The 13,888-nt window shown below is 43.2% G+C and overlaps 1 protein-coding gene across 4 annotated transcripts in view; it reads right to left on the minus strand.

The window, feature by feature from the left end:
- ACBD6 (acyl-CoA binding domain containing 6) overlaps positions 1 to 13,888 on the minus strand; it is a 195,760-nt gene that overhangs the window by 119,902 nt on the left and 61,970 nt on the right. The window lies entirely within an intron of this gene.

Consider the following 13,888-nt stretch of genomic DNA (forward strand, 5'->3'; position numbering starts at 1 on the left):
GCTACTTTTCACTTAAACTGCAGACGGGCAGAAAAAGCACTGGTTAATCAGCATAGAGCTTTGCAAAGAGTCAGTGGTTTTGCACTACATGTATTGTCACACATAACACACTGCTTTTGGAGACTGTATACTTAGAAGGCTTGGTCTAGAAGTTGGCACATAAACTGAGAAATTAGGGCAAAAATTAAAAATACAATAAACGAAGAGTGTGCAGTACCTGTCCTACCCTGCAATAACATTTGGTCTTCCCAGCTATATTTTATAGTTTGATGCTTGTAATCTATCAGAATTTTATTAATTCCACTTACACAGGCAGCCATCTGGACCTTCTCTAAGCAAGACCAGACTAGTATACAACTGCAATGATTGATGGGCTCTGGAATTGATTAGTTGTTCTGTGAGACAGATGAAGTGTTTTGGCAAAAAATACCAGAGGTCACTGCTTGTGGTCAAACACAAAAGCCTGCAGAATTTCAAAGAGATGCTTTCATCATCACAAAGTTTTAATTTTTAAAACAAAAATGGATTTTGAAAATATTTAAAAAATATATTTCCATTGGCTAATGCTCTCTAGTCCTGATTATAAAATACAACAATGTAAGTACACAAAACTAGAGTGAAAGTGATTGTTTTACATTTTAATTTTGCATTCTGGGTGAAAATATGAACCAGAAAGACAGTATTATAAAAGCCTGTCACTTACACATAAATTGTACTCAAAAATATCCATGAAAGATATGGGATTGGAAAACAAAAAGCTATGACTTACATGGCTTTATTCAAAGTGATTTTATAAAATCAGATAGTCTAAAATCCCATATAGTAATTTATTAAAAGCTTCCTATTAAAAAAAAAAAGACTGAGGCTTTAAGAGTATTATATATTATATGCACACATTATTTTAAAATTTGAATATTTGGAATTTCATGCCTTTATAATTGGCTAAGTCATTGTGGGGCACCACTGTCCCAGTGACACCACGATCTTCAGTACAAAGGCTTCCTTCCATCTGTTTGCACGAAGGTGGTATAATCCTTCCCGATTTCACTGGGTTGCCTATGATCAGAACTGTGTTAACACTTTGGTGATAGGTGATAAATTGGATGACACATGTCTTGTTACATTCTGGTTATTCTTCGAGGTCTACATAGTGTGTATAGGCAACTGGGCCACTCCCCCTGGAGAGTCTGACTGCTCAGAATGAACTTGAGTTATGGATGTATTCAGCCTGTAAAACCTCAGCTGGCATAAATAATTGAGAAAGCAAAGGTTTGTGTGTGGTGCATACCTCAGGGACTCGCGGCTCCCTTCCTCCTCTCTACCTCTCTTTCTTATGAAAATGATCCCAGTTGCACTCCTAGATAATAACACACCAAGCAATTAAAAGCCATGGGTGGCTGGAGAGAGGAGAAAAGGTTTAGTTAATGAGCTTTTCCTCTTGCAGTGCCCAAGAGGGCCTCAGGAATGACAAGGCGATTAAAGCAAAGAGATAATTATAGATTACGTGGAAATGGGTCCTTTGGGACAGGCGGGTCTTGACACAAACAGGAGCTGTTGTAAGAGTCTCCTGGCTCTCATACCACCCTTCCTAATGTGCTTCATTTAGCTCCTGTGTGCTCAGTGTCAGGACGCCCACCAAGCAGACAAGCACATCCACCTGTTTGCAGATCAACAGCCGTTCCTGAACAAGGGGTCATCCAACAACCAAAACCTCTCTTTCCCCTACTTTATTCTCTCTTTCCTTCTGGTCCCTTCTCTCTTTACTTGCAAAACACTAGGCACTCAGACTTGTTTACAAAGTTGGGTGCGTGTATGTGTGCACATACAAAGACACAGCGATGGGCATAATAGGAGTGTGCACAGTACAAACAATACAAACAAGGCCTCTTGCCATCTCATCTAATGCCAGCATTCCCTTCACTCCCTGGTTCATTCTGCTCCAATCACCTTGACTTATCTTTATTTCCTTGAAGGTCTAACTAATATTTGTTAGACTGATTGACACCGTTATGTAAAGATATGAGAAATGCCCCAAGCTTACGGCATATGCTAAATTCTTAAAACAATAATTAATGTTTATTGATCATTTATTATATAGTAATGAACATAATGTTATATGTTATTTCACTCAATCTTCATAATGACACTATTAAATGTAGATGTTATTACAGGTAAGGAAATTGAGATTCAGAGCAGTTAGGTTACCTGCTCAAGGGCACATGGTCAGTAACTCTGCCCTTAATTACCACGCTACACTGGCACCTAAAGTGTTTGGGGAGTCACTGTAATTTCTAATTAATGAAACTGAATTTGATAGTTGTGACTATATTTATATAGTGAATGTCTACATAAAGTTTTAAAATTAAGTCTCTTTTCCATTTAGTGTTTGAAAAAAATGTGCTTCACTGATAAAATCAGAGACACTAGCCTTTCATTTATCAATATACTGATGATGTTTCCTTTGAATTAATTGTTTCATTGATTTTAGACTTACCTTAATGGTCGAGAATGGAACTCCATTCTGTAAAGTCTTTTAAGCAAAGAGTCTATAGATTTTTTCCAATGTGGCCACTGATTTTCCAGAGATTGATCAGAATTGAACTGTTTTCTCTTGCACTCATTTAAAGTACCAGAATTTTCAGTATAATTTGTTTAGTGTTAAGCAGGTTTCAAGAGGCGAAAATGAATTTTTAGTAACTGGTGTCTTTAAGAAATCATGGTTGGGGTGTAGTAGGCTAAAACTCTGCCTGCAGCAGGGGCGCTGGTCCATGTCCTGGCTGCTCCACCTCTGATCCAGCTCTCTGCCATGGCCTGGGAAAGCAGTGGAAGATGACCCAAGTGCTTGGGCCCCTGTACCCACATGGGAGACCCGGAAGAAGCTCCTGGCTCAGCTCCGGACACTGTGGACATTTGGGGAGTTAACCAGCAGATGGAAGACCTTTTTCTCTGTCTCTCCCTCTCTCTCACTCTGCCTCTCAAATAAATAAATAAATAAATAAATCTTAAAAAAAAAAAAAAAGAAAGCATGGTTAACTAACTTTTCCAATGTAAATAATTATCTACAAGAAACATCTGGATATGGATTTGTCTTTTGTCAATGTTTGCTTGAAAGAATGTAAGAACTTACGAGCCGGCGCCGCGGCTCACTAGGCTAATCCTCTGCCTTGCAGCGCCGGCACACCGGGTTCTAGTCCCGGTCGGGGCGCCGGATTCTGTCCCGGTTGCCCCTCTTCCAGGCCAGCTCTCTGCTGTGACCAGGGAGTGCAGTGGAGGATGGCCCAGGTGCTTGGGCCCTGCACCCCATGGGAGACCAGGAAAAGCACCTGGCTCCTGGCTCCTGCCATCGGATCAGCGCGGTGCGCCGGCCGCAGCGCGCCGGCCGCGGCGGCCATTGGAGGGTGAACCAACGGCAAAGGAAGACCTTTCTCTCTGTCTCTCTCTCTCACTGTCCACTCTGCCTGTCAAAAAAAAAAAAAAAACCACAGATGAAAGATGTAAGTAGTTTTCTTTGGAGGAACACTCACTAACACAAATAATGAACAAATGGCTTTCTAAAGTTATTTATTTATTTATCTGAGAGGCAGAGCTACAGACCCGCAGCGTGCCTGCCCCTGGTCGACTCCTCAAGTGTCCGCAGAGGCACCAGCAGAAGCTGGGAGCTGGGAACTCAGTGAGGTCTCCACATGGGGTCAGGAACCCCACTACCCAGCTGTTCTGCTGCCTCCCAGGTGCACTAGCAGGAAGCTGGAAACGGGCAGGGAACCCAGCTATTCCCGCACGGGATGCAGGTGTCCTAACTAGTGATGGATATCTGAACCCCCTTACAACCACCAGGCCAAATGCCTACCTCATAAATGGAATTTTTAGTTTGAGGGCTTTAAGAACTTTCTGGTCCCAGAACTAAGTACATTGCATATCTAATCCAGTCTGAACAGTTATGTGATGATTTAAAAAAAAAATGTTGCTATTACCACAGAACAGGAAAGGCAAAAACTAGTCATGTCTTACAGTTGTCTGAAACCAACTGTTTCCCTGTGGGTGCAAGGACTGTAAATAAATATCTATAAATTCCTCTATTCACTAGTGCACTTGGCACTCTGTATTTCAAACCTACCTTGGACACCACTGGTTTTAAGAGCACCATTATCTAAATATTGCTAAGAAAAACAGTGCCATCAATTAACTCCAAGATACTGCAGATTTTAAAAGCCATAAGACGTGAAAATATGTAAAGGTTGTTTCAGAATCAATGAAACATGGCAAGTCAGGCAATAGTGCCCAAATGTCTACTTGTCATCTATCTTTCCAAGAATCCTTTTAAGAACAACAAACAACAAACACTTTGCTACGTGCTTTGACCTGAATGCTAGACTGCTTGAACATGGTTTACTGCTCAACCAGCACTTTCCCTCTTTCCAGGGTTGACCAAGGTTATTTCAGAAGGAGGTACTACGTGCAAGACTGTTATCTGAGGAGCATAACACACCATCATGCATGGCTTTTGAGACTGACGGTCAAAAGCTGTGTTCTGTCAGGTGAAATAAACATCAAAAATCTTAATTAGCCTTAACCAGTTTTCGGGGTTGGGGAGGAAACCAGATTGTTTCAAGGAGAGAAGTAGCTATAAGTAAAATTAAAATATTCTGTACAATTGCTTCATATTTGTTTCTTACGGGTGACAAGTCTTCTTTTTAAACACATGCTAAGTTTAGTATCTGAATTAAGTCTTCTTCAGGTGTCTCCTCTCATTAGACGCTTCCTCGGTTTGCTTGAGAGGGCAGTCTTAGTTCCCTTTATGCAGGGCTCAGAAGGTGGACAACAACTTTGCTCCCCAACTAGCTTGTTACTTGATGACGACTACTGTTCTGCTCACCCTGCTGACATCACTGCCCCAAACCCTGCCATAACTGACTGCTTACAGTTCCCCTGAACACCTCTCTCCATTCATGCGTCTTCTTACTCTTCTGTATCCTCCAGTAACCTAACGGGGTTGTGAGGTTCTCCTCTAAGACTAGGCTGTAAGTTCAACCTTTGTAAGGCATTCTTTGATTATCTTTGTGTATTTTAAAAATTAAATTTATTTTTGATTGACAAGCAATAATTATATGTACATATGGGGTACAATGTGATGTCTTGATCTATCCTACACATTTAGAAAGACTCAAACAAGCTTACATATCACCTCCTCTACCTCATCAAATTTATCATTTAAATGCTAAACATCTATTATTGAATAATTTTGTAATACACAGCACTGGTCACCATGCAGTGCAGCAGATCACTGACAGTTCTGTACCCTTTGATCAACATCTGACCTTACTCCATCCCTCCCACATCTTGCCCAGGAAGTGGGGACACGCACCGGCACCCATATACGATGCAGGCACTGCAGGAGGAGGCTTAGCCTACTACGCCACTACTACACCACAACGTCGGCCCCCAGAATTGTATCTTTTTAAATTTTTTTTAATTTATTTTTTGACAGGCAGAGTGGACAGTGAAAGAGAGAGACAGAGAGAAAGGTCTTCCTTTTGCCGTTGGTTCACCCTCCAATGGTCGCCGCGCTGCGGCCGGTGCACTGCGCTGATCCGATAGCAGGAGCCAGGAGCCAGGTGCTTTTCCCGGTCTCCCATGGGGTGCAGGGCCCAAGCACCTGGGCCATCCTCCACTGCACTCCCGGGCCACAGCAGAGAGCTGGCCTGGAAGAGGGGCAACTGGGACAGAATCCGGCGCCCCGACCGGGACTAGAACCTGGTGTGCCGGCGCCGCTAGGCGGAGGATTAGCCTAGTGAGCTGCGGCGCCGGCCATCCCAGAATTGTATCTTAATGAAACTTTTTACTTTGAGGATATTGAAAATTCACATAGTTTTAAGAAATAGTAGAGATCCTTGTATATACTCTTTTGCCCAGTTTCCCTCAGATAACATGTTCATGTATTTTTTTTTTATATATTTTGTTTATTTATTTATTTGAGAGGCAGAGTTACAGAGGGAGAGACACAGAGAGAGATCTTCCATCCACTGGCTCACTCCCCAGATGGCTGCAATGGCCGGAGATGAGCCATTCCGAAGCCAGGAGCCAGGAGTCTCTTCCAGGTCTCCTGCACATGGGTGCAGGGGCCCAAGCACTTGGGCCATCTTCTGCTTTCCTAGGCCACAGCAGAGAGCTGGATCAGAAGAGGAGCAGCCAGGACACAAACCAGTGCCCGTATGGGATGCTGGCACTACAGGCAGAGCCTTAGCTCACTATGCCACAGTGCTGGCCCTTGTTTGTGTATTTTTAAAAGATAAAGTATTACATTATTTAGCTTCTTTCTTTTAAAGATTTATTTATTTATTTGAAAGTTAGAATTACAGAGAGAGGAGAGGCAGAGAGAGAGAGGTCTTCCATCCGCTGGTTCACTCCCCAGATGGCCGCAACAGCCGGAACTGCGCCGATCCAGAGCCAGGAGCCAGGAGCTTCTTCCAGGTCTCCCACGCGGGTGCAGGGACCTAGGGACTTGGGCCATCTTCTATTGCTTTCCCAGGCCATAGCAGAGAGCTGGATCAGAAGTAGAGCAGCTGGGACTCGAACCGGTGCCCATATGGGATGCCAGCGCTTCCGGCCAGGGTGTTAACCCGCTGCACCACAGCGCCGGCCCCCACATTATTTAGATTCTGTTAACCACATCTAGATGTAATTTTTATGATTGTGTTCTTTGTAATTATTTGAACATTTAATGAAAAATTTTAGAAGTTATCTACTTGACTGGTCCTCTGCCTGCGGCGCCGCATCTGGGTTCTAGTCCCAGTTGGGGCGCCGGATTCTGTCCTGGTTGCCCCTCTTCCAGGCCAGCTCTCTGCTGTGGGCCGGGAAGGTAGTGGAGGATGGCCCAAGTGTTTGGGCCCCTGCACCCACATGGGAGACCAGGATAAGCACCTGGCTCCTGGCTTCGGATCAGCACAGCACGCCGGCCGTGGCAGCCATTTGGCGGTGAACCAACGGAAAAGGAAGACCTTTCTCTCTGTCTCTCTCTTTCACTGTCTAACTCAGCCTGTCAAAACAAACAAACAAACAAAACAAACAAACAAAACAAAACCCCAAGAAGAATCATAGTCTTCCAAAATTATCTTGGGGGCTACAAAAAGATTTTGAGTACACTGCTTTAATCCAGTATGCCCTAAAGTAGAGTATAAAAGCAATGATTTGGGGCCGGCGCCATGGCTCACTTAGTTAATCCTCTGCCTGCAGCACCGGCATCCCATATGGGCGCCAATTCTAGTCCCAGTTGCTCCTCTTCCAGTCCAGCTCTCTGCTATGACCGGGAGGGCAGTGGAGGATGGCCCAAGTGCTTGGGCCCTGCACCCACACAAGAGACCAGGAGGAGGCATCTATCTGGCTCCTGGCTTTGGAATGGCTCATCTCTGGCCATTGCAGCCATTTGGGGAGTGAGCCAGTGGATGGAAGATCTCTCTCTGTGTCTCTCCCTCTGTAACTCTGCCTCTCAAATAAATAAATAAACAAAATATATATAAAAAAAATACATGAACATGTTATCTGAGGGAAACTGGGCAAAAGAGTATATACAAGGATCTCTACTATTTCTTAAAACTATGTGAATTTCAATATCCTCAAAGTAAAAAGTTTCATTAAGATACAATTCTGGGGGCCGACGTTGTGGCGTAGTAGTGGCGTAGTAGGCTAAGCCTCCTCCTGCAGTGCCTGCATCCTATATGGGTGCTGGTGCGTGTCCCAGCTGTTCCAGTTCTGATCCAGCTCTCTGCTTATGGCCTGAGAAGACAACGGAAGACAGCCCAAGTGTCTGGGCCCCTGTACCCACGTGAGTGACCAGGAAGAAGAAGCTCCTGGCTCCTGGCTTCAGATCAGTCCAGCTCCAGCCACTGAAAACAATTGGGGAGTGAATCAGCAGATGGAAGGAAGACCTCCCTCTGTCTTTCCCTCTCTCTGTAACTCTTCCTCTCAAATACATAAATCTTAAAAAATCAACACACAGTTATGATCTTTTTTAAAAAAAAAAGATTTATTTATTTACTTGAAAGTCAGAGTTACACACAGAGAGGAGAGGCAGAGAGCAAGAGAGAGGTCTTCCATCTGACAGTTCACTCCCCAACTGGCCACAATGGACAGAGCTGATCCAATCTGAAGCCAGGATCCAGGAGCTTCCTCCAGGTCTCCCACACGGGTGCAGGAGGCCAAGGATTTGGGCCATCTTCTTCTCTGCTGTCTAGCAGAGAGCTAGATAGGAAGTGGAGCAGCCAGGGCTAGATCCCATGCCCATATGGGATGCCAGCATAGTAGGTGAAGGATTAACCCACTGTGCCACAGTGCTGGCCCCACCCAGCTCTGATCTTAATTAAAACATTTATGGTTGTGGACATTTGGATGCCCATATCGGAGCAGTTAGGTTTGCTATGCTCCCAAATCCAGCTTCCTACTAATGTGCACCCTGGGAAGCAGAAGACGATAGCTCAACTGCTTGAGTCCCGATCACCCATGTGAGTTCTGGCTCCCAGCTTTGGCCTAGCCAAGGTGAAGCTGATGTGGATATTTGGGGAGGGGTGGGAAATCTTACTTTATCTGTGTCTTTCTGTCACTCCCCCTTTCAAATAAGTAAATCTTTTTATTTTAAAAGTTCATGGAGGGGCCAGTGCTGTGGCTTACTTGGTTAATCCTCTGCCTGTGGCGCTGGCATCCCATGTGGGCACCAGGTTCTAGTCTCGGTTGCTCCTCTTCCAATCCAGCTCTCTTCTGTGGCCCGGGAGGGCAGTGGAGGATGGCCCAAGTGCTTGGGTCCTGCACCCACATGGGAGACCAGAAAGAAGCACCTGGCTCCTGGCTTCGGATTGGCACAGCACCAGCCGTAGCGGCCATTTGGGGAGTGAACCAGTGGAAGGAAGACCTTTCTCTCTCTCACACTGTCTATAACTTTACCTGTCAAACAAACAAAAAAAAAGTTCATGGAAAATTAAATTAAAAGATTTAGTTTATTTTAGTGTAGAAAATCTGAACTTCAAAAACTTCATGGAAGTCGGCGCCGCGGCTCACTAGGCTAATCCTCCACCTAGCTTGTGCTAGCGGCGCCAGCACACGGGGTTCTAGTCCTGGTCGGGGCACCGGATGCTGTCTCGGTTGCTCCTCTTCCAGGCCAGCTCTCTGCTGTGGCCCGGGAGTGCAGTGGAGGATGGCCCAAGTGCTTGGGCCCTGCACCCCATGGGAGACCAGGAGAAGTACCTGGCTCCTGCCATCAGATCAGCGCGGTGCTCCGGCCGCGGCGGCCATTAGAGGGTGAACCAACGGCAAAGGAAGACCTTTCTCTCTGTCTCTCTCTCTCACTGTCCACTCTGCCTGTCAAAAAACAAACAAACAAAAAAACAAAAAAAAACCTTCATGGATGCAAATTATGAAAAAACTATGCATTTATTTCAAAATAAACTTATTTTTTAATTTCATTTTTCCATGTATTTTCAAGTACACTGCACAAGCAAAATCTGATTACATATTCAGGAAATAGCTTGTCTTCACCACTGCAACTGTATCCTGATACTATTTAAGAAGCCATAGGAATTATTTTTACTATCATGTAATTTGTTATAATGGCATTCCTATTGCACTATAAAATTAATTCTACCAGTATAATAATATAACCAGTTATTGTGATTTCTGATCTGCTATAGTAGCAAAATTACTAATGCTAGTAATAATTGAAAGGCCTTCGATGGCTTTCCCACAAGCATGCTTCTTACTGTTTCATATCTTAACAATACTTTCCTATGAAGACTGAATTCTCTATAATAAGAAAATTAATACTTTGATGACTTTGAAATAAGGCCAAATCTAACTAGTTGTGCACATAGCAAAGGCTCATATTTCAGTTGATTAATATTTATTAAACATATTTACATGAAAATGCCAAAATAATAATAATGTACTATTCAAGGGCAAAGAAGCTGAGAAATACAAATATCCACACTGTTTTGTCTCATTGTGGACTCATAATAAGTGTGCTGAGTTGAATTAAAAACATTTGCTCCATAAAAATAAGCTATACTATTCTTTGCCATTTCCTCATTATCAAAATTCTAAACATTTAGCTTAAACATTAAATTAAATCTAACAGTCAGTTTTAAGAATTGGAGATGAATCCTTCCATTATAGTCTAACTCTAACTCAGGATCCTCTTATCCATATTTCTACTCTCATTTGATTTGCACACTTGATTTGCTTCATGTTCTGCAGAGGTACTGTGATTGGTTGTGTCATGGGACATTCCAAAAACCTATATTCAGTGTGTCATTTTGAAAAACACTAGAAGAAAACCAGGAAACTGGCACACAAAATAAAGATCAGTATTATTTATAGATAAGTGATTGATACTGTTAAGAGAGTTAAGCTTAGGTCAAGAAAGGATTTTATAAATCTATCAAGCTAGGAAGGGGAAATAGCCTGTAAGTTTTTCTTTAATTGCTTTGGGAAAGGCTGGGATGGGCATATCACAGGAAAACCACGCCATCAGATCTCTCTTAGGGCGGGACCCCTAGGTTAACCCTGTAAGCAAGAGTCACTAACCAGCAGCTCCCTGAGAGATGTGGCATGGATGTATCCCACGTTCAGAGCACTTTTACTGAATAACCACTAGGTACCAGGAACTTTCTTTCTCAGTCAGTAAGACTACAGAGATATGGGGCCGGTGCTGTGGCGCAGCGGGTTAACGCCCTGGCCTGAAGCACTGGCATCCCATACCGGCACCGGTTTGAGTCCTGGCTGCTCCACTTCCCATCCAGCTCTCTGCTATGGCCTGAGAAAGCAGAAGATGGCTCAAGTCCTTGGGCCCCTGTACCCATGTGGGAGACCCGGAAGAAGCTCCTGGCTCCTGGCTTCAGATTGGCGCAGCTCTGGCTGTTGCAGCCAACTGGGGAGTGAACCAGCAGATGGAAGACCTCTCTCTCTCTGAGTCTCCTCTCTCTGTTTAACTCTTTCAAATAAATAAATAAATCTTTAAAAAAAAAAAAAAGAATACAGATATAGATGAAATATCATCCTTTCCCTCAAAAATTAAAAGCTTAGTGGAAAAGATGAAAGTTTTTTAAAAATTATAATCCGATGTGATAAACGCCACATTTATGTGATGGTATTAACAATGGATTATGAGGAAACAAGAAATGATAGCTTCCTCTATTACCTAGAAAAATGACTCTAAATGTTTCCTGACTTGATTTGATTTGAACATTTAATAAACTTTGATTAGCAGCATCAAGGTTCTAAGATGTTATTTTTTAGAAGACTCTAAAGACGGAATAGCAAATTTAGAAACACTCCCTCTCCCAAAATCTCTCTGAATATGTATGGGTTGAGGAAAGAGCTAAACTCTGAAAATGTTCTTTAAACTATGCTTCCTTAAAGCTTGTATGTACTCCTCAGATTCTCAGCATCCATCACAGGGATCAGGCGGCAAAGCGAATCCATAACAGTAGCAACAGCCTTAAAGAGCATCCGTATTCCAGGGCCGGCGCCGTGCCTTACTTGGTTAATCCTCTGCCTGTGGCGCCGGCATCCCATATGGGCGCCGGTTCTAGTCCCAGTTGCTCCTCTTCCAGTCCAGCTCTCTGCTGAGGCCCTGGAGGCAGTAGAGGACCCTGCACCCGCATGGGAGACCAGGAAGAAGCACCTGGCTCCTGGCTCCTGATCGGCGCAGCACCGGCCGTAGAGGCCATTTGGGGAGTGAACCAGTGGAAGGAAGACCTTTCTCTCTCTCTCTCACTGTCTATAACTCTACTTGTCAAATAGTAAAAAGAGTATCTGTATTCCTCCCACTCTCTCACCATTCCCCAATCCCACCTCAAACAAGCGTTTACTCTAAGTAGAAATGTTCATGCCATGCAAATACACTGAAGACAGGTGGCCTAGCGTTAATTGTCTGCCTAGTTCACAACTGGGAACTGAACGTTTCAAGTTTTTGATTCCCTGCTATAAAGCTACCTGAGAGTTCACATCACTTCTTCCTTATATGACAGGTAATGTCAATAAACTCTCGTCAAACTCTTTTCTGAAAGAGGGAGGCATATGCTTTCGGTATCATTTCCCCTTCATTCTAAGAAGGTAAGTAATTATTTTCAATAAATTGAGGTGAATTCATTCTCTATTTGAAAATCAGAGCTCATTTCAATCATTAATAAGTAAACCAATATTCAGATAAGTAAAAAAAAAGAAAAACAAGAGCTTTAGAAATTCACATTTTTGTCTGTAACCTTTAAGGAATATGTCACATGACTGCTTAAAAGAGTATAGAATCTGATTTACATGAAGTGCTAAAAGACAAAGGCTAGCCAAGAAATTCTGTACGTAACAAAAACTTAAGAGCTTTGTTAAATACTGACATAATTTTTAAATTTTAATTGTTAAAAAACATAAAATTTTCCATCTTAACCATTCCTACGTATACAGCTCAGTGGTGTTAACACATTCACACTGTTGTGCAGTGAACCTCCAGAACTTTCCCATCTCACAAAACTGAAGCTGTCCTACTAAACACCTCCCACTTCTCCCTCCAGCTCCAGCAGCCACAATTCTCCTTCCTGTTTCTATGACTTTGACCATCCCATGTACAGTACTGGATGTCTTGTGACTGGCTTATTTTACTCAGCGTAATGTCTTCATGTCCTTTCTTTAAGGCCAAATAATATTCCACTGGATGCATAATGCATTTTGTTTATCCATTCATCCATCAGTGGCCACCTTGGTTGCTTCTACCTCCTGAATATTATAAATCGTGCTGCTACAAACATACTGTGCAAATATATCTTTGAGATATATTTTGGATACAGATGCAGAAGTGGAATTGCGGGATGATGTGATAATTTCATTTTTAATTTTCTGAGTAACCTTCACCCTGTCTTCCACAGTAGCTATACCATTTTATATTCCAATTAATTTAAAGTTATTAATTTAAAGTAAATTAAAATGACTTTTAATCAGAGTAAGTAACTTATGAAAATTAAAACCCTTAAAAGAAATAATTATTGGCTGGCACTACGACACAGCAGGTTAAGCCACGGCTTGCAATACCAGCATCCCATAGCAGAGTTCCAGTTCAAGTCCTGGCTGCTCTGTTTGTAATACAGCTCTCTATTAATGTGCCTGGGAAGGCAGAAGATGGCCCTAGTATCTGGGGCCCTGTCACCCACGTGGGAGACTCAGATGGAGTTCTTGCCCCCTAATTACAGCCTGGCCCAGATCGGCTGATCTAGTCATTTGGGGTGGGAACCAGTGCATGGATGATATCTCTCTCTTTGTCTTTGCCTCTCTGTATCTCCCTCTCTGTTGCTCTTTCAAAATTAATAATAAAGAAATAATGCTATTTTGAGGAAAATTAACAATAAAAATCCATAGCTTTAGATTGTCTGAGAGATAAAACCTTGCCCTGCCAACTACCTAGGTGGGGATAAAGGCACTGATTCAGATACTTTATCATCAACAATCCAAGAATAAGTGGTATCACTTATTTAGACATATTACCTGGCATCACTTCAGACACACTGACTTTATATACCCCCAAAAATTCTTTCCTTTCATTTTTTTTAATTTTAATTTTTTTGACAGGCAGAGTTGGTAAGAGAGAAAGAGAGACAGTGAGAGAGAGAGAGAGAGAGAGAGAGAGAGAGAGAGAGGTCTTCCTTTTTCCGTTGGTTCACCCCTCAAATGGCCACCATGGCTGGTGTGCTGCACCGATCTGAAGCCAGGAGCCAGGTGCTTCTCCTGGTCTCCCATGCGGGTGCAGGGCCCAAGGACCTGGGCCATCCTCCACTGCCTTCCCGGGCCACAGCAGAGAGCTGGCCTGGAAGAGGAGCAACCGGGACAGAATCCGGCGCCCCGACTGGTACTAGAACCTATC

Source organism: Oryctolagus cuniculus, chromosome 7 (assembly GCF_051225735.1).
Source record: "Oryctolagus cuniculus isolate XC-2025 breed Fujian yellow rabbit chromosome 7, ASM5122573v1, whole genome shotgun sequence".
Lineage (NCBI taxonomy): Eukaryota > Metazoa > Chordata > Mammalia > Lagomorpha > Leporidae > Oryctolagus > Oryctolagus cuniculus.